A 21,594-nucleotide genomic window follows, 5' to 3' on the forward strand; every position below is an offset into this window, starting at 1 on the left:
TCATTAGCGTCACTCTGGTTGGAATTCTGCCTTTTAAAGTGAAGTGGCCCAAATCGGAGGTGGCACTTCATGGAGACCTTCCAATTTCAAGTAATGGGTTTACTGAACTTCCACCAGCCTTGTTCAGCTCAGCCGCCCCCATCCAGCCCTGTGGCAGTGAATAGGCTCAGATCCCCCAGGTGGGGTTCAGAGTGAGCCCAGAGGCCATGCCTCAGGACCTAGTGGGTGCAGGGTAACCCAGGACAAACTGGTGGTGGGACGATTTCTGACATTAATGGACATGTAGCCAGGCTGCCAGCCTTCCCTGTTCCCCTTGTCATTTGGGTAACTAGCATCCCCTGTTCCCCCTGTCATTTGGGTAACTAGATAGAAAACACCCATGACCTCAGGGCACAGCTGTCCCAGAAGACTGAGAGAACAGGAGCCCAATTTGGCTTTGGAGATTTCAAAAGCCTGCATCCAGGTGTTCCAAGAAAAAGGTTGAGAAGAATACGCAATCAAGCAGAGACAGTTTCTCTTCCCCTTCCACTTGGAGATCAGCTAAAGTTGCTGGCCTGGAGGGGACTGGGACGCAGGCGAGGAAGAGGAGGACGGGAAGGGGAGAGGAGGAGGGAGGATGGGAAAGTTTGGGGAATGGGGAGGGTGAATAGAAGGCAAAAGGGGAGGAGGAGGGGGAGGAGAAGGGGGAGAGAAGGAGGAGGAGGAAGAGGAAAAGGAGAAGGAAAAGGGGGAGGAGGAGAGGGGCGGAAGGAGAAGGAGGGGGAAGAAGAGGAGGAGAGGGGGATGGTTGGCCCCAAGAAGGAATGAGCTGCACTGTGTAGATATGAGCAGGGCTTCCCTAAAAGGCCCCCAGCCTCCACTTCAAGCCCTTTCCATGACATGCCCCGGGAGCCACAGGCAGGTGAAGTTGGCACTCAGAAAGGGTCGTTTCCCAGTCTGAGTGGACAGTGGACACCTTGCGAGTTGGGCCGTGTGTTCACAGACACAGCCAGCACATCCTCGAGGGCTGTTCAAAAAGAGTGATGTCCACCTGTGCCCACCTGTGTCACCTGTATTTCCTGATGCCCACCTGTGTCCACCTGTGTTCATCTGTGTCCACTTGTGTCCTGGACACCCCACATGCCTCTTCACGTGGACTGAACTCCATTTTGGTGGCCTTGTACCCTCACAAGTCCCCCAAGATGAGGGTGGGCCTCTCACCTGAAGGATGATGGAGAGAGGACAAGGAGAAAGTTCTCGGGCTTGTGATTGGGTGGGAATGAGATCCAGGAGAGAGGGGAAAGGCACCCTTGGATGTACACACCCCTAAGTCACAATCCTGCCCATCTCATCTCTACCTTCTACATTTCTACCCCAGAAATTCACATGCTTGAGCCCAGGAGTTCAAGGCTGCAATGAGCTATGATCGTACCACTGCATTCCAGCCTGGGTGACAGAGCAAGACCTCGACTCTTAAAAAAATAAAATAAAATTACCCTGGGACAACAGACATCCAGGGTGCTCGATCGTGATGGTGGAATTGATGAATGAGGGAATGACCCCCACTCTGCAAGGGATCCTCTCCCTGGCTTGTCCCCTGCTGAGGACTTTCATGCCCGTTCTTCTTTGATCCCCACAACAGGCCCATTAGGTGTGCATTTCACAGGTGAGAATGAAAGTGGGCTGAGGAGCGGTGAAGGGCTCAGCGAGCTGTGGTGAGTCCAGGAGTAGAGTCCACATCTCTTTTTGGCCCAATCTTCATTCATTCATTCCACATGTAGCTATTGAGTATTTGCTACAAGCCTGACACAGCGCTAAGGGCTGCAGAAAAAGATCAAAGGGGCCGGATGCAGTGTAACAAGCCTGTAATCCCAGCACTTTGGGAGGCAGAGGTGCATGGATCACCTGAGGTCAGGAGTTCAAGACCAACCTGGACGACATGGTGAAATCCCATCTCTACTAAAAATACAAGTATTAGCCGGGTGTGGTAGCATGTGCCTGTAATCCCAGCTACTCGGGAACCTGAGGCAGAATTGCTTGAACTCAGAAAAGAGAGGTTGCAGTGAGCCAAGACTGTGCCACTGTTCTCCAGCCTGGGTGACAGAATGAGACTCAGTCTCAAAAAACAAAAAGAGACCAATGGAACAGACATGACCCCTACCCACTGCGAGCTTCTGCTCCAGTGGAAAAGGCAGATACTAGCAAGAAATCACCCTCAAGGGTCATGAGTCAGGGCTCGGAAGGTACAGGGGCCCCTGGGGCTGGAGCCTACAGCTGGGTCCTCTGTTCTGGGGGTCAGGGAAGGCTTCCCTAAGGCAGGATGTTTCTGCGGAGCCTGAAGGAGAAGGAGGAATTAACTAGGTCACAGCTGCCCAAAGTGTGGGGCTCACCCCTCTGCGGTGCTTAAGCTCATTTTAGAGCAGGATTTCTAAACCTCAGCACTACTGACATTTGGGGACAGAGAAGGCTTTGATGTCAGGGCTGTCCTAGGCGTTAGCGGATGCTTAGCAGCATACCTGGCTTTGATCTACCAGATGCCAGGAATATGCACCCCCCCATCCCCACATACCCCAGTCATAAAAACCAGAAAATGTTTCCAAACTTTGGCCAAATATCCTTGTGGTGGGGAGGGCAGGGACAGTGGGGGACAAAATAATCCCCCATTGAATCCACTGTTTTAGATTCTTCATGAATGTTTTTGTTTCTATTTTATTTTATTTTTCAGGAAGGGTCTTGCTCTGTCACCCAGTCTAGAGTGTAGTGGTGTGATCATAGCTCACTGCAGCCTTCAACTCCTGGGCTCAAGAGAGCCTCCCACCTCAGCCTCCTGAGTAGCTGAGACCACAGGTGCTCGCCACCATGCCCAGCTAATATTTTTGTTTTTTGTAGAAACAGGATCTCCCTGTGTTGCCCAGGATGGTCTCAAATTCCTTGGCTCAAGTGATCCCACCTCAGCCTCTCAAAGTGCTGGGATCACAGGCGTAAGCCATCGCTCCCGGCTCCTCATGAACATTTTTACAATGGTAATTTCTTTTTGACAGTTCTTTTGTATTTATTGCAAGTGATACTGGCTTTTCATTTCCGGTGGTGATTTGAAGGTTCCTTTCTGAATGAATTTACGTTGTGAAAACAGTGAGTGAGTTAGAGAAAATGCGAAGTGAACATTGTACCTGTGGCATCGGATGTGGAAATGGTCGCAGGGAGAGAATGCAGACAGATGAAGTGGGAGAGATGCAGAGTTGGGTGAGGAGTGGGGTGGTGGCTCCCATCAGAACGTGGAGGTGGGCTCTAAAAGTGTCCCTGACAGGCCTAGGAATCCCCCAGGGAGGTGTCACATAGGTGCACACACCAGTTCTCTTGGAAGTTCAAGCCCGGCTTTCTTCCAGCCTGGCAACAGATTGGTCTCTCTTTGATTGGGCACCAGAGGAAGGGGTTGGCTCAACTTTGGGGGCCCATGTGGAAAGATAAAGATCCCTAAATACTAGACGCACACTGTTTGAGGCAAGATGCTTGCATGATGAAAGGCATGGGGGTGGCCAGGAGCAGTGGCTGATGCCTATAATCCCAGCACTTTGGGAGACCAAGGTGGGCGGATCATTTGAGGCCAAGAGTTTGAGAACACCCTGGGCAACATGGTGAAACCCCATCTCTACTACAAAATACAAAAAATTAGCTGAGCGTGGTGGTGGGCGCCTGTAATCCCAGCTACTTGGGAGGCTGAGGCAGGGGAATCTCTTGAACCCAGGAGGCAGGAGGCAGAGGTTGCCGTGAGCCAAGATCACACCACTGCACTCCAGCCTGGGCAAGAGAGCAAGACTCCATCTCAAAAAAAAAAAAAAAAAAAGGCGTGGGGGACCAGGTGCGATGGTTCACTCCTGTAATCCCAGCATTTTGGGAGGCCAAAGCAGGAGGATCACTTGAGGCCAGGGGTTCAAGACCAGCCTCGGCAACATAGGGAAACCCCGTCTCTACAAGAAAACGAAAGGCAAGGGGTTCTCTGAGGTAAATGGGGAGTGTGCAGCACCCCGGGGAAGCCTGTCTTAATTTCCTGCTGTGGTTTGCGCTCATGGGAGACACTGGGCGAACTCCCCTTCCCTGGGACTTCTTTCTCTCCATCTGTCTCTCATTTTTGTCTCTTGCTCTCTGTCTGCCACTGTTTTGTGTCTGCCTCTCTCTCCCTACCCCCTCTCCAAGACATCCAGTTAAATGTCCCCAAGTGACAAGCAGGAAGTCACTGTATTCATGTCTCCATGGTGGGCCTCCCCGTTTTGCTCTCGGAGGGCCCTGATCGGCAGAGACACCTGTGACGGGTCTACACCTGCAGTGTCAGGCCCCAGCTCACCCCCGACCAGCTCAGTCCTTCTGCCTCAGCATAGAACTGAGCCCTTTGCAAGCCACCTCAAGAACATTCCTCCCAGCACTGCCTTCCATCCCTCTGGTCTCATTCGCTGAAATGCAAATCCAACTCTTCTGGCCAGTTAAGTTTTAAGTGCTCTGAGCTTCCGCGCTTCCCTGCGGCAACACTGGGACTCCATCCAATTAGTTTCACCAGCCAGGACCTAAGAAAGCTGCCTGTGCACTAAGAAAATGAGAGGATGAGCGGCCACCTTGACAACCGTCCAGAGAGCCAAAATTGACAGCCTCTCTCTATCCCGGGCACTTTACAGTTTGTAAAGCACTTGACCATCCCTTGTCCTGTGTAATCCTTGCCTTAGCCCAGGAAGGCTAGGTTTCATTACACCCTATTTGAAAAATGAGATTGTAAAGCTCAGAGAGGTAAATCAACTCAGCCAGGGTAACACAGCAAGGAAGGAGTGTGTTTGAGTCCAGGTCTGCCCAACTCCAAGTCCAGGTGTTTTACCATTCCACCACAGTCTCTTCCACTCATTCATTCATTCAGCAAATATTTATTAAGCACTTTCTGGATGATAGGCTGTCTTCATGGTTTAGGAAATAAAGGAGTATATAAGACAAAAAGGTCCCTGCCCTCAGGGAGCTGATAGTCTTATGAAGGAAGATGGGAAATAAACACACACATTTAAAAATTCAGAGTTTAGCCAGGCACAGTGTCTCGTGCCTCTAATCCCAGCAATTTGGGAGGCCAAGGCAGGAGGATCGCTTGAGGCCAGGAATTCAAACCCAGCCTGGGCAACATAGTGAGACCCCATCTCTACAAAAACAAATAAATAAAAATACCTTTTGAAGTTCATAGTTTAATAAATGCTGTGAAGACAAAAACGGGATATGGAAGATAATGATTGAGTCAGTTAGTTTAGCTGAGGAAGTCAGGGTAGGCCTCCCTGAGAAGGTGACATTTAAGCTGAGACCTGAAAACTGTGAAGGTTCTGGAGGGAGAGAGCCCCAGATGGAGAGAATGGTGAGGCAGGAAGAGACCAAGTGTGTTCACAGTTTCAGACCCAGGGCAGGGAAGCAGTGAGGAGGTTAAGAGGTGGGTGAGAGGTGGGACTGTTGCTATGAGGAGCCACGAGAAGGTCTTGAGCTGTGGGAGGGATAGGAGTGACACTGTCAGCCTTATCCCATTTGGAAGTGCGTGCTGGCTCCGTGTCTCTGCAGGCGCTTGGTCTTCTCGGACTTCTGGCTCTAGGGGGCGCTCTTAGAGGGACCTAGACACCTTCCATGATAGTGTCTGGCTCTGCAAGGCCCACCTCTGTTCTGGGACAGGATCCAAGATGTGAAGCTTTCAAGATTGGGACCCAGGCCATATATGGCCAGAATGACAGGCGGACAAAGCTGGAGTGAGGTCACGCAGAAGCATGGAGGGGGGTCTCGGCACCATGCCCTAGTCCACCCTCCAGCGAGTGCTAAGAGCTCCATCAGGGTAAGCAGCTGTGAGATTGCCCAGGGCCAAGCAAATCTAGGGGCAGAGAGGGCAGGGCCCTGGCAGCCCAGGGCATCTCATGCGTCTCACTGCCTGGCCCGGACATCACTGTCTTTGCTCCCATTGGCCCTAGAGTCCCTGCCAAAGACTGTCAGCTCTTCTCATTTGTTACATTCCTTGAGCAGGAGTTGGTTTTCTATCCCTCTTTATTTATTCGATTTACTTTTTATATTTTGAGAGTTAGAGTCTCACTCTGTCACCCAGGCTGGAGTGCAGTGGCACAATCATAGCTCACTGCAGCCTCAAACTCCTGGGCTCAAGTGATCCTCCCATCTCAGCTTCCCAAGTAGCTGAGACCACAGGTGTGCACCACCATGCCCAGCTATTTTTTTTTTTTCATTTTTGCGCAGAAGCAGGGTCTCACTGTGTTGGCCAGGCTTATCTGGAATTCTTGGCCTCAAGCAGCACTCCCACCTCTGCCTCCCGAAGTGCTGGTATTACAGACGTGAGCTGCCACACCCAGCCATCTTGCCTGTTTTCTGAGGAAGGCCTGTGGCTCTGGCAGGTGCTCCCAGCAAGGGCTCCCTCCGGCTCAGAGCTGGGTTTAGGACTAGGAGACCCCTTCAATCACCAAAGATTAAGGCTTAACTGGTTTTGCAAGCTGCTGAGAAACAGGCAAGAGACGGGGAGGCTCCAGAGGAAGGGGGTGGCTCTAAGGAGGCCCTGGGTGGGCAGCCTGGGCTGAGGCTCCCCCAGTCTGCACCTGCCTGCCCTGACCAGGCTCAGGTGTGAAGCCACAGAGACCCTAGGTCACAGGTTCACACAGGCTCTGCTCTTGCCCTGGTCCTGAATCAGGCCTGGTCAGGCAGGAAGAGGTGCAGGAGCCACACAGTAGGTGCTCAGTAAATGCTGATTGACTCTCACATAGCCTCTATCTCAGCAGGTCCGGAAGCCCCCAGCCTTTCCAGCCCCTGCAATATCACATGGGCAGTAACTAGGGGACAGCTGCTCCCCGTTCCAGACAAGGTGTTCTCTGTTCTCTGTCCTCTGGCAGAGTCTGCCAGCCCTCCACCTTCCCAGAGACAAATTGTGGGTAAATGCGAACTCACACATTGTCTCAGAATAGCCATTGGGGAGTTTCTGATCCTGGGGAAAGCACATGGAAAAGACTGTTGGTGGGGAGAATTTTCCCAATATGGAGAATTTCCATCAAGGGAAAGTGTCCTCTTAGGGGCTTTTAGACTCCCCAGCCATCTGCAGCGCCAAACAGCCTTCTGCAGGGAGGGGCTGGGAGTCCAGGGAGACAGCAGCAGCTCTTCTGTGTGAAACCAGGACAGGACGCCAGCCTAGGCAGGGACCAAGGACGTCACAGGCACGGAGGACCCTCAGAAAGGGCCAGTGGGAGGCTGGGCGTGTTGGCCTCTGTAAATACTTGTTGAAGGAATGAGTGTTACAGAAACTGTGGTAGAAGAGGATTGGAAGACACATTTGAATCTTTCTGCCACTTCAAATAGGCACTCTCTCCTGGGCCAGGGTGGGCCACTGGTGGGGAATGCAGGGGGGTTGGTGTGAGCTGCATTCATCAGCCTGAACCCTCTAATAAATGTTCCATTGTAGGTCTAGGAAAGTGAAAGTGAGGGCCAGGTTCGGTGGTTCACGCTTGTAATCCCAGCACTCTGGGAGGCCAAGGCGGGCGGATCACCTGAGGTCAGGAGTTCGAGACCAGCCTGGCCAACATGGTGAAACCCCATCTCTATCAAAAAAAAAAAAAAAAAATACAAAAATTAGCCAGGTGTGGTGGCGTGCGCCTGTAATCCCAGCTACTCAGGAGGCTGAGGCACGAGAATTGTTTGAACCCAGGAGGCGGAGGTTGTAGTGAGCTGAGATCGTGCCAGTGCACTCCAGCCTGGGCGACAGTGAGACTCCATTTCAAAAAAAATTAAAAATTAAAAAAAAAGAGAAAGGGCCAGTGGGAGTGTCAACTCTGGGAGGGAAGAAGGATGAATTTGGCAATAGCTGTCCAAACTGAAATGCACTTTCCTTTTGACCCAGCAATTCCACCTCTAGTTATTTACCCTCAGACATATTTGCAAGTGTGGGCAAAATTTATGGACAAGGGTATTCACTATAGCAGAGCATTGGAAACACCCTGAAAGTCTACCAGTAGTGCACTGATAGATTGAGCCATGGCCATGGAAATCTGCGTCTCCATCCCTGACCTCACTTCTCGCCCCCCTTTCCCTCTCTGGCCTCCTTCTTGTCCCTTGCATACCCCAAAGCATATTCCTGACCCAGGGCCTTTGCATGCACTATTTCCACTGCTTGAGCCATTCTTCCCCCAGACACCCACGTCTTGTTATTTGTTACTATCTCAGGACTCAGATTCCAGTCCCTTCCGCAAGGGTGACTGTGGCAATTTGGAGGCCATATTCCCTGGGCTTCAGAAATGCCAAGGCAGATTCATCCACTCTGATGAGCCAGAGACCCTCAAGCCAAGATAAGCCAATGGCCTAGTGGTCTCGACTCTCTCAGACGTGACCCAACCCAAGTGAACGGGTTGCACACCATTCAGCTTTCTAGTCACAGGGCAGCGTCTGCCAAGCCTGCCAAGCTGCCGTTTATTAAGGTTATGAAGGAGCAACTCTAAGGTGATCGATCCCATGCCCTAGTGTAATTCTTTCCCCTTAATTGCAATAATCAATCAGATATGGCAGTGGTAACAGGATGTATGTGACTATGTTACATAAGATTGTGACACTTCTCTTGCAAGGAGGCTGTCCCTCTTGATGACTTAATGAAGTAAGTAGCCACATTTGAGGTCCACAAGGCAAGGGACTGAAGGTGACCTCCTTGAGCTAAGGGTGGTCTCCAGCCAACAGCCAGCGAGAAACTGAAGCCCTGAAAGAAACCAAAAGGAGCCGAAATCTCTGAACAACCAGGTGAGCTTCAAACAGATCCTTTCCTTAGATGGGTTCTAAAGGGGAACTCAGCTCTGGCCAACACCCTGACTGCAGCCTAGTGCAGAGCACCCACTTAAGCCAGGCCAGGACTGCTGATCCACAGAATTGTGAGCTAAGAAATGTGTGTTGTTTTAAGTTGCTAAGGCCATGGCAATATTGTCACACATTTGGCAAACACAGCAGTGGGCTCTGGGCCAGGACTGACCAGGGCAGGCAAAATGGCTCTGGGGCTGGCTGGTTTCCTCCTGGGTCTGCTGGGGGAGCCATGCCCATGGCCCAAACCAGGCCATGCATTTGGTCTTGACACCTAACTACCCCTCCTGACACTAGTCTCCCAAACCTTGAACCCCAGCCTGGCTGCAGCCAGTTTCTCTTTACCAACACCTATGCTCCCCATATACACAGACACATGCATGATGCAGAATAATACAGAGCTTTGAAAACAGATCAAGCTGAGTCCAATTCCTGGCTCCAACATATTTTGTTTATGTTCTATATGTGTGTCCTTGAAATAAACATATATTCTCTAGGGTTTTCTGAGGGAAAATAGAGTTCTATATATAGTTAATAATTCAAACGTATTCATTGTATTGTTCAGTAGCTCAGTTCACTTTTTTGTCTGTTTCTCCATTAGTTTCTGAGATGTCTGTGTGTATGCTAAAAATCTCTATCATTGCTGATTTATCTGTTTCTTCCTGAGGTTCTGTCAGCTATTGCTTGCTATAGAGTTTTTGTTGTTAGGAAAATATATGCTTATGATGATATATTTTTTCTTGTTTTGTTATTCTCTTTACTCACCTATAATTTCCTTATTTGCTCCCTTATAATTTTTGGTCTTAAATTATACTCAGTGCTCATTTCATCAGCATATACATTAAAATTGGGATGATACAGGGAAGATTAGCATGACCCCTGTGGAAGGTTGACATGCAAATTTGTGAAGTGTTCTATTTTTACAAGAAAAAAATTCTATAGAATCAGATAACAAAACTGTTAACCCAGCTTTATTTGGTTCATTTTTTTCAGGTATATCTTTTCCCATTCTTCTCTCTTCCACCTTTCTATGTCTTTTAAAGTGTGCCTCTTGTATGGTTGGATCTTGCTGTTTTTATTTCTATAACCCAAGAGTTCTGACTTTTAACTGATGAATTTAACCCAGTTACATTTATTGTAATTTGAATTTATTTCTGCCAACTCTAACACTTACTAAATGTGCCACTGATATCCCAGAGGTACAGTTGGGCTTGGCAACAGGGGGTTCCAGACCCAAAGGCCTGACTCAGCTCAGGAAACTATCATATTTTGAGACGACAGCCAAAAGAGAGCCCAAGCTCCTTATATTGGGCCAGGAGAAAGAGAACCAACAGCCCAAGGAGATCCTGTGGCCCTGGCTCAGCTCCTCCTACCTACCCTCATTGAAGATCCACAGTACTTTGTGGCTAAGCCTATACCAGCTGTGTTAGGACTCATAATCACAAGTGGCGACTACCTAGCTCAAACTGGGTTTTTTAATGGAGGAAATAAATTAACTCATGTAATGGAAAGTTGTATGGATCATTTGGCATTATACAGAGCGTGATCCAGGTGCTCATATGATGAGGTCAGGAATCTGTCTCTTCCTCTCTCAGGCACTGCTGTCCGTTGGCCTCATTCTCTGGCAGATTCCCTCCATATGTTGAATCCATCAGCTCCCAGCTTATATCCACTCCTCATTAAAAAGGGCATTTCTGGTGTTCCAGTAGTTGCCACAAACATCCTAGAACTGAATCTCATTGCCTTGATTTGTATCACATGCTCATCCCTGAACCAATCATTGTGGGCAAGCAGATGGAATGTTTTGATTGGTCGGGCTGTGGGGCCACCTCTGCAGTGAGATGTGGTGCAGTAAACATGGCATGAGAGTGGAAAAGAGATAGTTTCCAAAGGAAAATCATTGTGTTCTAAGTTGAAGAAGGGAAAAAGGATGCTATCAAGGCAAAAAGCTTAGAAATCCACTATGAACACTATGACATAGAGATGACATGGAGACAGTCAGAGGCTGGGCTCAACACAGCCCTTCACTGCCTCTCTCCTAAGACAGCCACATCCCTGCAGTTCTCAGCAAAATCCCCAAAAGCCAAAGTCATCAACCAGACTTAATCTTCTCAAAGGTGGCTGCTCTCCCCTGTGCCCACCTGCAGCCACCAGGAGAAATATTGAGAGATGAAATTACAGAATGACCTTTAGAAAAATATGGTTTTGCCTCAGATTGAACAAGTTTCCACCCCTTGGACATGAGACAACCAGAACCCAGACATGAGACCCAACAGGCTTTGATGCAGCAAAATGGAGGTTGCAAAGCCCTCGTGTGAACTCTCAGGAAAGCTCTGGACATCAGCCTACAAAGCTGAGGATGAAACCCTGCTCTCCAGGTCCAGGGCCCTCCCTGCTGGTTGCATTCTGGCCCACAGGAAGGAGCCCAGGCCATGTGTGGGTCCTCCTCCAACATCACAACTCTACCCAGCAATTCCTTCATCTGAAAACATTCACAGAGGCTCCCACTGAGTCCTACTGGGCTCCAGAAACACAGAGATGAACAGAATGTGGTCCCTGCCACAAGGCTCAGGGTTTGGTTTGGGAGACAGGTTTGTGCTGTGAGGTCCCCTTAGACTTGGAGTCAGCTGTGATGTCTGGTGCATGAGACCGAGTGGGCGCCAGTCCCACGCATTCTTCTGTGAGCCAGTCCAACTCACCTCCACACTCTGGGCTCCTGACCATACTGGGCTCCAATCCAGCCACCTCCTGGGATGTCCCTTACTTCCCCCAACCTCAATCCCACTGTGCTCTAGGTCTACCAGGCCTCTGGCCCTCTGTCACCCAACTCCTGACCTGGTCCTTGGAGTGTGTTTTCCTGGATTGACTAAGAATCATCCCCAGGTTCCTTTGGCTTGATACTGTCCTGGTCACCTTGGGAAGTGTCCCCTGCCCCAGCATCACCTGAGATCCAATCCCGGCTGGGAGCCCTACAGGCCTTCTCAGGCCCTGGGGGATTCAAATAACTGCCACCTGGTGGGGAGTGGAGGTGGAAGTGGCCGCACTAGATAAATGTCAACCACAGAGCAGGGATGCTTCTCTCTCTCTCTCTCTCTCTCTCTCTCTATATATATATATGTTTGTGCCCTGTTTGTGCCCTAATCACTGGTAGTAAATGCACTTTTTTTTTGAGACAGGGTCTTGTTCTATCACCCAGGCTGGAGTGCAGTGGTGCAATCACGGCTCACTGCAGCCTCAGACTCCCCAGGTGATACTCCTGCCTCAGCCTTCTGAGCAGCTATGACCACAGGTGCACACCACTATGCCCAGCTAATTTTTTATTTTATTTTTTTAGAGATGGGGTCTCACTATGTTGCCCAGGCTGGTCTCATACTCCTCAGTTCAAGTGATCCTCCCACCTTGGCCTCCCAAAGTGCTAGGATTACAGTTGTGGGCCACCTCATCTGGCCAAATACACTCTTAGTTTCTGTTTCTCTCTGTGTGTGTCTCTCTCTAGTTCTGCCTTCCTGTGTCTCTTTCTATTTCCCACCTCTGTTTTTCTCTGTATATCTCTCTGCCTCTCTGTATATCTCTGTATGTCCTGTATATCTCTCTGCCTGTCTCTGTCTGTTCTCTCACACACAGATACATTCTTCCCTTTCTGTAACTGACCTTGTCCACACCCCCTCTCCCGTTACATGAACTACATACAGTGTCACTGTAATACCAAATCGTTACATACTTAAATACCATGAAAGTCTCAGTGCTGCCACGATATTACCAATTCTGTTACAGTCATCATCCTCAGAGCCAACCATGTACCAAGCACTGTGCTGGGCACTTTATATGTGCTTACTCCTTTAATCTGCACAACCCCACCAGTAGTCTGACTGTTATTCCACTTTGGAGAAGGGGTAAGTAACTGAGGCTCGGAAAGATGGAGAATTTGGCCAAAGGCACACACCTAGTGTTGAGGCCAGGATCCACACCTGAGCAATCTGCCCTCCACCGCTACCCAAATGCAGGCTCTCACTTTCACTTTTCTTTTTAATTTTTTCGAGACGGAGTCTTGCTCAGTCACCTAGGCTGGAGTGCAGTGGTGTGATCTTGGCTCACTTCAACCTCCGCCCCCCAGGTTCAAGCCATTTTCTTGCCTCAGCCTTCCAAGTAGCTGGGACTACAGACTTGTGCCACCATGCCAGGTTAATTTATGTATTTTTAGTAGAATCAGTGTTTCATCACGTTGGCCAGGCTGGTGTCGAACTCCTGACCTCAGGTGATCCTCCCACCTCAGCCTCCCAAAGTGCTGGGATTACAAGCGTGAGCCACCAAACCCGGCCCTCACTTTCACTTTTCTAGACCTACAATGGAGCATTTATTAGAGGGTTCAGGCTGATGAGTGCAGCTCACGCCAACCCCCCTGCATTCCCCACCAGTGGCCCACCCTGGCCCAGGAGAGAGTGCCTATTTGAAGTGGCAGAAAGATTCAAATGTGTCTTCCAATCCTCTCCTACCACAGCTTCTGTAACACTCATTCCTTCAACAAGTATTTACAGAGGCCACCTTGGTGTCTGTGGTACTAGAGATACAGGGATCACCCAGATAGACCAAGTCCTGCCCTAAGACTCATGATCTAGGACGAGGGGCAGGAATAGACGCCCACCCAGATCAATGCACAAGCTCAGTTCAGCGTACAGCAGGTGACGCAGTGCTTATGCAGGCAAGCACTGCATGGCTCTCAGCCCAGCTCTCCCACTCATGCTGTGTGACCTCAGGCATGTTAGTTAACCTCTCTGAGCCTCCTTCTCCTCATCTCTAAAATGGGGATGAGATGCCTGAGTAAAGGACCTGGCACATTGACAAAGAGGTGGGAACCACTGGGAGGCAGAGGGTGGGCCTGGCTCCCACCTCTATTGCTCAGGGGCAGGGCAGATCAGTGAGCGCTGCCCCATGAGCTGTGGCAGGTGGTCCTCAGAGCCTGGCTACTTCCGGCCGCTGGGCAGACAGGAGTTAGACTCTCCCCACTGAGCCCTTGCTCACTGTGTGTCAGAGACTCCAGGAGCTCAGCCTTTCCCCTAAGACAGGGCTTTGGCCTCGGTTTCCCTGCTGGGTTCCCCACGCAACCCACTCCCTGGGGGGCTGGATCCTATGCCTGTGCTGCCCTCTACTGGCCACCAGGAGGAGGGTACCTGCAGCGCACCCACCCTGAGGATCTCCGGCGGCCCCGCCCACCCACTCGGCTTCCTCCTGAGGCCACGCCCCCTGAGGCCACGCCCCCTGAGGCCAGCCACTTCCTGGCCACGCCCCTCAAAGTCCAGCCTTCCGGCTGAGTCGGAGCCTGGGCCTAGCAGTCCCGTCCCAACCTCCTTGCGTTTCTCGCCAGACCAGGCCCAGAAATTCCCAGCCTCCCTTGCTACACTCACTCCACTAAGTCCCTTAAAACTGCCAGAAACCAGCAGTTCCTCCAGCGTAGGTTTTATTTCCAATTTTTATTGAACTTATTAAAATTCTTACCTCTTCCCACCTCCCCAAAGCCCAATTTCTACTTGGCCCTGTGCCTGGGGCCAGGCTCATTTGTATGAAAGGCCCGATGGCCTGCAGACTCCACCAGCCCAGGCTTCTAGCAACATGCAAAGGATGTGGCGGTACTTAAATCACTAATGGCCAGCCGGGAAGGGGAAAATGACAGGGGCCTGCCCCATCTGTCTCACCTCCCGAAGACTCAGTGACTGTTCCCTCCCCAGCTAACGGGTCCTGATCCCCTTCTAGAATCTTCAGACCCTTCTGCAGGCCACTGATTTGCTTCTAACACTCCAACTCATTCATTTAACTAACATTTATTAAGCATCCTCTGTATGCAAAGCATGGGGCCAGCCACAGGGGATATGGCCGTAAATATGGCAAGGCCATTCCTCCAAGGCTAATGAGGAGAGTGACATAAACAGTGACGTGAAATCAATTATTACAAATGCTAAAATAGAAATAGATCCAGCTACCATCTAAAACTGGCACCCCACGGGCTGAATCGAACCTGCAGATGTTGGCAAGAGCTGTAAAAAAAAAAGATGATATTTTGGTGCCAACATTTTAAAAATTTGGAGGATTTCCATTAAAATATGGGAGTTTTGGCTTCTCTTGTAAAAAATCAGAAACTCTGGCAACACTGGGTCCACATTTCTTCTCGACAACCCTCAGCTGGAGCTAGGCTGGAGCTGGGCCGTTTCATGAGGGCCTGCAGCTGCCAAGCCCCTCAGTGGTGCCATCGTCTGCCCGTCTGCTGCCCTCTGCCATAGCTCCCGCAATATCCCCAGCTCGCTCACTCATCCACATTCCCTCCCAGGCCACTCAAGGCATCTGAGTTTCACCCTCCGAGAAGGGCCTGAAGGAGATAAAAGGTCTGTGTTCCCTGGATTGGGGAAAGGCTTCCAAGAGGAGGTGAGCTTGGAGATGGGCTTGGAAGGCCAGCATGTGTTCACTAAGAGGCAGGGGGAGGAGGGAAGGAAGGAGGAAGGCAGATGTGAGTGCGGCAGCCAGGAGGTAGGAGCAGGGCTCAGGGCCTCCCGTCCTCCCAGAGCTGGGGGTCTCCTGCATTGATGGGGCTCCTCACTGAGAATGGGCTCAGCTCTCCTCTGATATTCTAGGACCTTCCTTGGACAGGTAAGAAAAAGGCTACAGGTGAGTGCAAGTTATGGAAGTGGAGAGAACAGAAGAAGGAGGGCCTTCAAGGCTCCTGGAATTGCAAAGGGGTTTTGAGGAGAGTCAGTGGCCTTCCCTCTCATAGGATTAACACTTTGATGATGGGCTGGTATATAGCAGGTGCTCAGTAAATGTCGGCCCATTTGCTGCTGTTTGCTCCCTGTGTCTCTCTTGTTCCTCCTTTGTCTCTCACTTCCTTCTTCCTCCCTCCATCTTTCTCTGCTTCTCTCCCTCTGTCTCCCTCCATCTCTCTCTTCTTCTTTCTCTGTCTCTGTCTCCATCCGTCTCTCTCTCCTCTCTCTGTCTCCCCTCATCTCTCTCCCTCCTCTCTCTCTTCCTCACTCCCTCTCCTCTCTGTCTCTGTCTCCATCTCTCTCTCCTCTCTCTGTCTCCCTCCATCTCTCTCTCTCCTTCTTTCTCTGTCTCCCTCCATTTCTCTCCTCTCTCTGACTCTGTCTCCCTCCATCTCTCTCTCCTTCTCCGTCTCTGTCTCCCTCTATCTCTCTCTCCTTCTCTCTTTGTCTCTGTCTCCCTCCATCTCTCTCTCCATCTCTCTCTGTCTCCCTCTATCTCTCTCTCCTTCTCTCTTTGTCTCTGTCTCCCTCCATCTCTCTCTCCATCTCTCTCTGTCTCTTTCTCTCTCCATCAATCTGTTTCTGTCTCCCTCCATCTCTCTCTGTCTGTGTCTCCCTCCATCTCTCTCTGTCTCTGTCTCCCTCCCTCTCTCTCCATCTCTCTCTGTCTCCCTCCATCTCTCTCTCCTTCTCTCTGTTTCTGTCTCTCTCCATCTCTCTCTCCATGTCTCTCTCTCTGTCTCTGCCTCTCTCCATCTTTCTTTCCTTTTCTCTGTCTCCCTCCATCTCTCTCTCTCCTTCTCTCTGTCTCTGCCTCTCTCCATCTCTCTTTCCTTTTCTCCCTCTGTCTCCTTCCATCTCTTCTCTCCTTCTCTCTCTCTGTCTCTGTGTCTCTCCATTGCTCTCTCCTTCTCTCTCTGTCTCCCTCCCTCTCTCTCTCCGTCTCTCTCTGTCTCTGTCTCCTTCCGTTTCTCTCTCCATCTCTCTCTGTCTCTCTCCATCTCTCTCTGTCTCTGTCTCCCTCCATCTCTCTCTCCATCTTTCTCTGTCTCTGTCTCCATCTCTCTCTCTCCTTCTCTCTCTCTGTCTGTCTCCCTCCGTCTCTCCTGTCTCTCTGTCTCCTCCATCACTCTCTCTTTCTCTCTGTCTCCCTCCATCTCTTTCTCTCTCTGTCTCCCTCCATCTCTCTCTCCTTCTCTGTCTGTCTCCATCCATCTCTCTCTCTCTGTTCTTTTCTCTCTCTCCTTAAGTGTGTGTCTCCCTCTGTCTCAGGGGCCTGTTCATCGTCTTCCTCTGCCTCCCATCTCCTGCTCCGTCTCTTACCTTATCAGGGGCCCTCCACTCTCCTCTTTTCCCTTCCCCGCCCTCCTAGCCCTGCAGAGACTGAGATGTGATGACGGAGTATTTCCTGCAGGAGGGCCTGCCTCAAACCTCACACGCCCAGAATGCACTACTGTCCTCCTTCAATGCTCTTGCCCTCATGGGATGACTCCCCTGTTTCCCCATCATGGTCGCAGCCTGGCATCTGCATCCTCCATGACTCCCACCCTTGCCCTGCAGTTTGTGGATCATCAAGTCCTGCCAGTTCTGCTTCTCTGGAGCCCATCCACAGTCCTCCGTTCCCTCTGCCACCATCTCCTTGTGGCCAGACACCTGCAGTCACCTCCTGGCCGTGCTCCCCAGTCTGTACCGGCCCTGCCGGCCCTTCCTGTACCCCAACAACAGTCTTTGTGAGACTCACCCTGAACTTGTCACTCCTTCACTTAAAGCCCTTGGTGGTTTCTCATTGCACCCCCACACTTCCTAGCCTGGCATCCGAGTCCAGCCATGACCTGACCTCACTTTCCCCTTTCCCAACCCCAAACCAGCAGTCTTGCTGATTCTGTGTCCAGCCAGTCCCGGAGTCACTGTCTCTGAACATTCCCCCGTGAAAGTTCCGAGTTGTCGTGACTTGGGGAGGGGGTGCCACTGACATGTAGCAGGTGGAGGCCAGGGATGCTGCTGGACACCCCACAATGCACAGGCCAGCCCCCAACAGCAGAGAACAATCTGGTCCACGAGGTCCGTAGTGCTGAGGTGGAGAAAACCTGGTCCAGGGAATTGGGCACAGACAAATAAATAAATAAATTTGGGGCCGGGCGCAGTGGCTCACACCTGTAATCCAAGCACTTCAGGAGGCTGAGACAGGCAGATAGCTTGAGCCCAGGAGTTTAAGACCAGCCTGGGCAACATGACAAAACCCTGTCTCTACAAAAAATACAAACAATAGCCAGGTGTGGTGGCACCCGTGGTCCCAGCTACTCAGGAGGTTGAGGTGGAAGGATCACCTGAGTTCAGGGAGGCCAAGGCTACAGTGAGCCCTTATTGTGCTAGTGTGCTCCAGCCTGGGTGACAGAGGGAGACCCTGTCTCAAAAAGAAAACAAAGAAAAGAAAATGTGGTCAATCCATACAATGGAATATTATTTAGCCATAAAACTAACAAAGTACTGGTACGAGCTACAACATGGATGAAACTTGAAAGTGTGTGAAGTGAATGGAAGCAGCCAGTTATAAAAGATCCTATCTTCTATAAATCCATTTATAGAAAATGTCTAGAATAGGCACACTGATGGAATAGAAAATAGAGCAGTGGTTGCCCAGGGCTGGGAAGATTGGTGGAAAATGAAGAGTGACTGCAAGTGGCATGGGGTTTCTTTTTGGGGTGATGAAAATATTTTAAAATTAAGCTATGCTAATGGTTACTAAAAATCATTGAATTATATGCTTTAAGCATGATATGTAAATGATACCTCAATAAAGCTGTCTAAAATTTTTTGAATTAAAAATCAGGAGTTAAGAAAACAGATTTTGGTCTTCCTCGAATGCCATGCATATGAGCTCTCAAGTTCACCTCTGCTGCCGTATTCCCTGCTGTATTATATCTGGGCAGCTGCACTCATTTAAGTCACCTCCATGGTCGCTCTGGGCATTAGATGTGAGACCCCCCAGTCTGGAGTGAGGAGACCATGCGTACGGAAGTTACCAGCCTCATTCTCCCATCTCATGTCCAGTCCTAGCAGCAAAGAGCCCCTGGGGACCAGAAGGGGCCATATGGATGTGGACGGCCAGCAGTAGCCTACATGGACCAGTCTAATAGCAAAGCCCATGAGCCTTGAAGCCAAAATCGCCACTTACTAAGCCTGTGCCTCAGTATTCTCAACTATAAAATGGGGACAATAAGAGCACCTACCATTGTAGTGTCAGAGGCATTTGAACCAGAGTGACTCCATCTTGACGAGGGGCTGGGTAAGATGAGGCTGAGACCTACTGGGCTGCATGTCCAGGAGGTTAGGCAGTCCAAGTCACAGCATGAGATAGGAGGTCAGCAGAAGATACAGGTCATAAAGACCTTGCTGATAAAACAGGTTGTGGTAAAGAAGCTAGCCAAAACGCACCAAAACCAAGATGGCGACAAAAGTGCCCTCTGGTTGTCCTCACTGCTCATTATATGCTAATTACAATTCATTAGCATGCTAAGAGACACTCCCACCAGCACCATGACAGGTTACAGATGCCATGGCAACATCAGGAAGTTACCATGTATGGTCTAAAAGGGGGAGGCGCCCTCAGTTCTGGGAATTGCCCACCCCTTTCCCAGAAAACTCATGAATAATCCTCCCCTTGGTTTGCATATAATCAGGAAATAATACTAAGTATCCTTAATTGAGCAGCCCATGCCGCTGCTCTGCCTATGGAGTAGTCATTCTTTATCCCTTTACTTTCCTAATAAAGTTGCTTTCACTTTACTCTATGGACTCGCCCCGAATTCTTTCTTGCATGAGATCCAAGAACCCTCTCTTCGGGTCTGGACAAGAGACCCCTTTCCAGTAACAATAGCGCTGGACAGAGGTCATGTCTCAGCACACAGTAGGTGTTCAATAAATGTGAGCTATTGGTGCTATGATTCTTGTTTGTGATTTCAAATTCCCAGAAGTTCTAAAATCCAAATGTTTTTTCACAACTCATCTGGTCACAATACCTGACTTGGCCTAAACTTCTTTGGAACATAAGCCTGACCTGGATGGATGTGAGGCTATTTACTGTCTTGATTTATCAGCCCCTGCCAGCCTGCATATGTGTTTTACAGCAGAAATATGAATGGATTTGATTATAGGGTTCTGCCCCAGCTGCTGGTGGGGTGTGATGGAATGGATAGTCTATGTCTTATGTTACCTTCCAAAATCTAAAAAGTTCTGAATTCTAGAACACTTTTAGACCCAAGGATTTCAGACTGGGCACTGTGACCTGTATGATGAAGATGATAACAACAAAGATCAAACCCCACCCCCTCTTTGCCAGATGTTGCATTAAGAGCCAAAAATGGTGGCACAGCCGCAAGCAAAGGTGGAAGGGAGAAAACATCAAAAAAATTCTGAAGATAAATCTTCTACCAGCCCAGAGGGATGGGGGCTTAGAATTAAAATTGAGGTCCTATCCAGAAATGAAAGAGCTGAAGTGTTGCTTGCACACCTGGGCTCGGGGATAAGAATAGCACTGGCCACCTTAGCTTTAGAAGACTGAGTTTGGAGAGACTCAGCTTGGTCCACTACCTTGGGGAAAGGAGGGGTGAAATGGGTGGCTACAGAGGGGTGAAATCTGTAGCATCTAAAACACACAGGGACTCCCCATAGAGGGCCAAGCTAAGCAGGCCCAGCCCTATTGCAAATGCTTAAGGCATTAGTCCCCAAACAGGGGAGACTTCCCAGGCCTCTCCCTTAATGTGTCAATGGCTCTAGTTGCCCCAAACTGAACATAGCTGGGAGAGGGGAGCAGGTGACAGCTCAACTGCAGATATGTGCTCCTGTCTCCTCACCCAGGACCCTTGTTGTATAATAAACAATTTGACTAGCCCTTGTCCCTGCTTCAGGAGGGACACTCTAAATCCTTTGAAGTCTGTAATAGAAGTGTCTTTGTTATTCATGAGGCTCTTGAATCACATCAGATTTGATGCTGGTGAGATGAGATGAGGACTCAAAATGGGGGCTGCCGGGGGGTCACTAAAAAGATCAGCCTTGCAATTAGAGGGCTGGGGCTTTGAGCCAGCCTGACCTCAAGGAGGAGAGGGGACTGGAGATTGAGATCATCTACACATCGACATGGCCAATGATTCCATCAATCGTGCCTATGTCATAAAATCCCAATAAAAACCCTGGACATTGAAGCACAGGAGAGCCTTTTTTTTTTTTTTTTTTGGACAGGGACTTTGTCACCAAGGCTGGAGTGCAGTGGTGCAATCATGGCTCACTGCAGCCTCCTCAACCTCCCAGGCTCAAACAATCCTCCCATCTCAGCCTACCAAGTATCTGGGATATAAGTGTGTGCCACCATGCCCAGCTAACAGGCAAGCTTCCTGGATGGTGAACACATGATGTGTTGGAGGGTGATGTGTCCTGATTCCACAAAGAGACAGCATGGGAGCTCTGCATTAAGACCCTCGCCGACCTTGCCCTATGTGTTTCTTCCTTTGTCTGGTCTTGATCTGTATTCTTTATAATACAGCTGTCACCTTAAGTAGAGTGACTTCTGAATTCTGTGAATCATTCTAGTGAATTATTGAAGCCTTGTATTTGTAGCCAGTTGGTCAGAAGTGATAGTGGCCTGGGGACCCCTGAACTTGCAGCTGGCATCTGAAGTGGGGGCAGTCTTGCTGAGGACCGTGCGTTAAGCCTGTGGAGTGTGATGCGGCCTCTGGGAAGATGGCATCAGAATTGCATCATCACAGACCAGCTGGTGTCAGAATGCCCCCCTTGTCTTGACTTGACTTTCTGTGGCAGACATTGTCTTGCCTCCAACTATATCTCCTTGGCCCATGCCAGGCATCATCTGTGGCTTTGGTTAGGCAGTTCCCATGCATGTTGGTGACTTCTTTCCTCAAAGACTTGCTTTCTTCGGTGGAGAAGGCTGGAGATTATGGGGAGTTAATGTCTCAGGAGTGACCCTAAACTAATGGTGGATGGAAGTTGGTGAGCAAATATCACTGCTTTCTCACCCCTT

At 50.0% G+C, this 21,594-nt stretch overlaps 1 protein-coding gene and 1 non-coding gene across 3 annotated transcripts in view; one reads left to right on the forward strand and one right to left on the reverse strand.

Annotated features, from left to right (window-relative positions):
* The window catches only part of GSG1L (GSG1 like), a 272,892-nt gene that overhangs the window by 63,830 nt on the left and 187,468 nt on the right, over positions 1-21,594 (reverse strand). The gene's annotated exons all lie outside the window — the stretch shown is intronic.
* Positions 9,629-9,735, forward strand: LOC112129522 (U6 spliceosomal RNA). The gene has a single exon (XR_002911913.1). It is a non-coding gene; the product is annotated as a U6 spliceosomal RNA (small nuclear RNA).

Source organism: Pongo abelii, chromosome 18 (assembly GCF_028885655.2).
Source record: "Pongo abelii isolate AG06213 chromosome 18, NHGRI_mPonAbe1-v2.0_pri, whole genome shotgun sequence".
NCBI classification, from domain to species: domain Eukaryota; kingdom Metazoa; phylum Chordata; class Mammalia; order Primates; family Hominidae; genus Pongo; species Pongo abelii.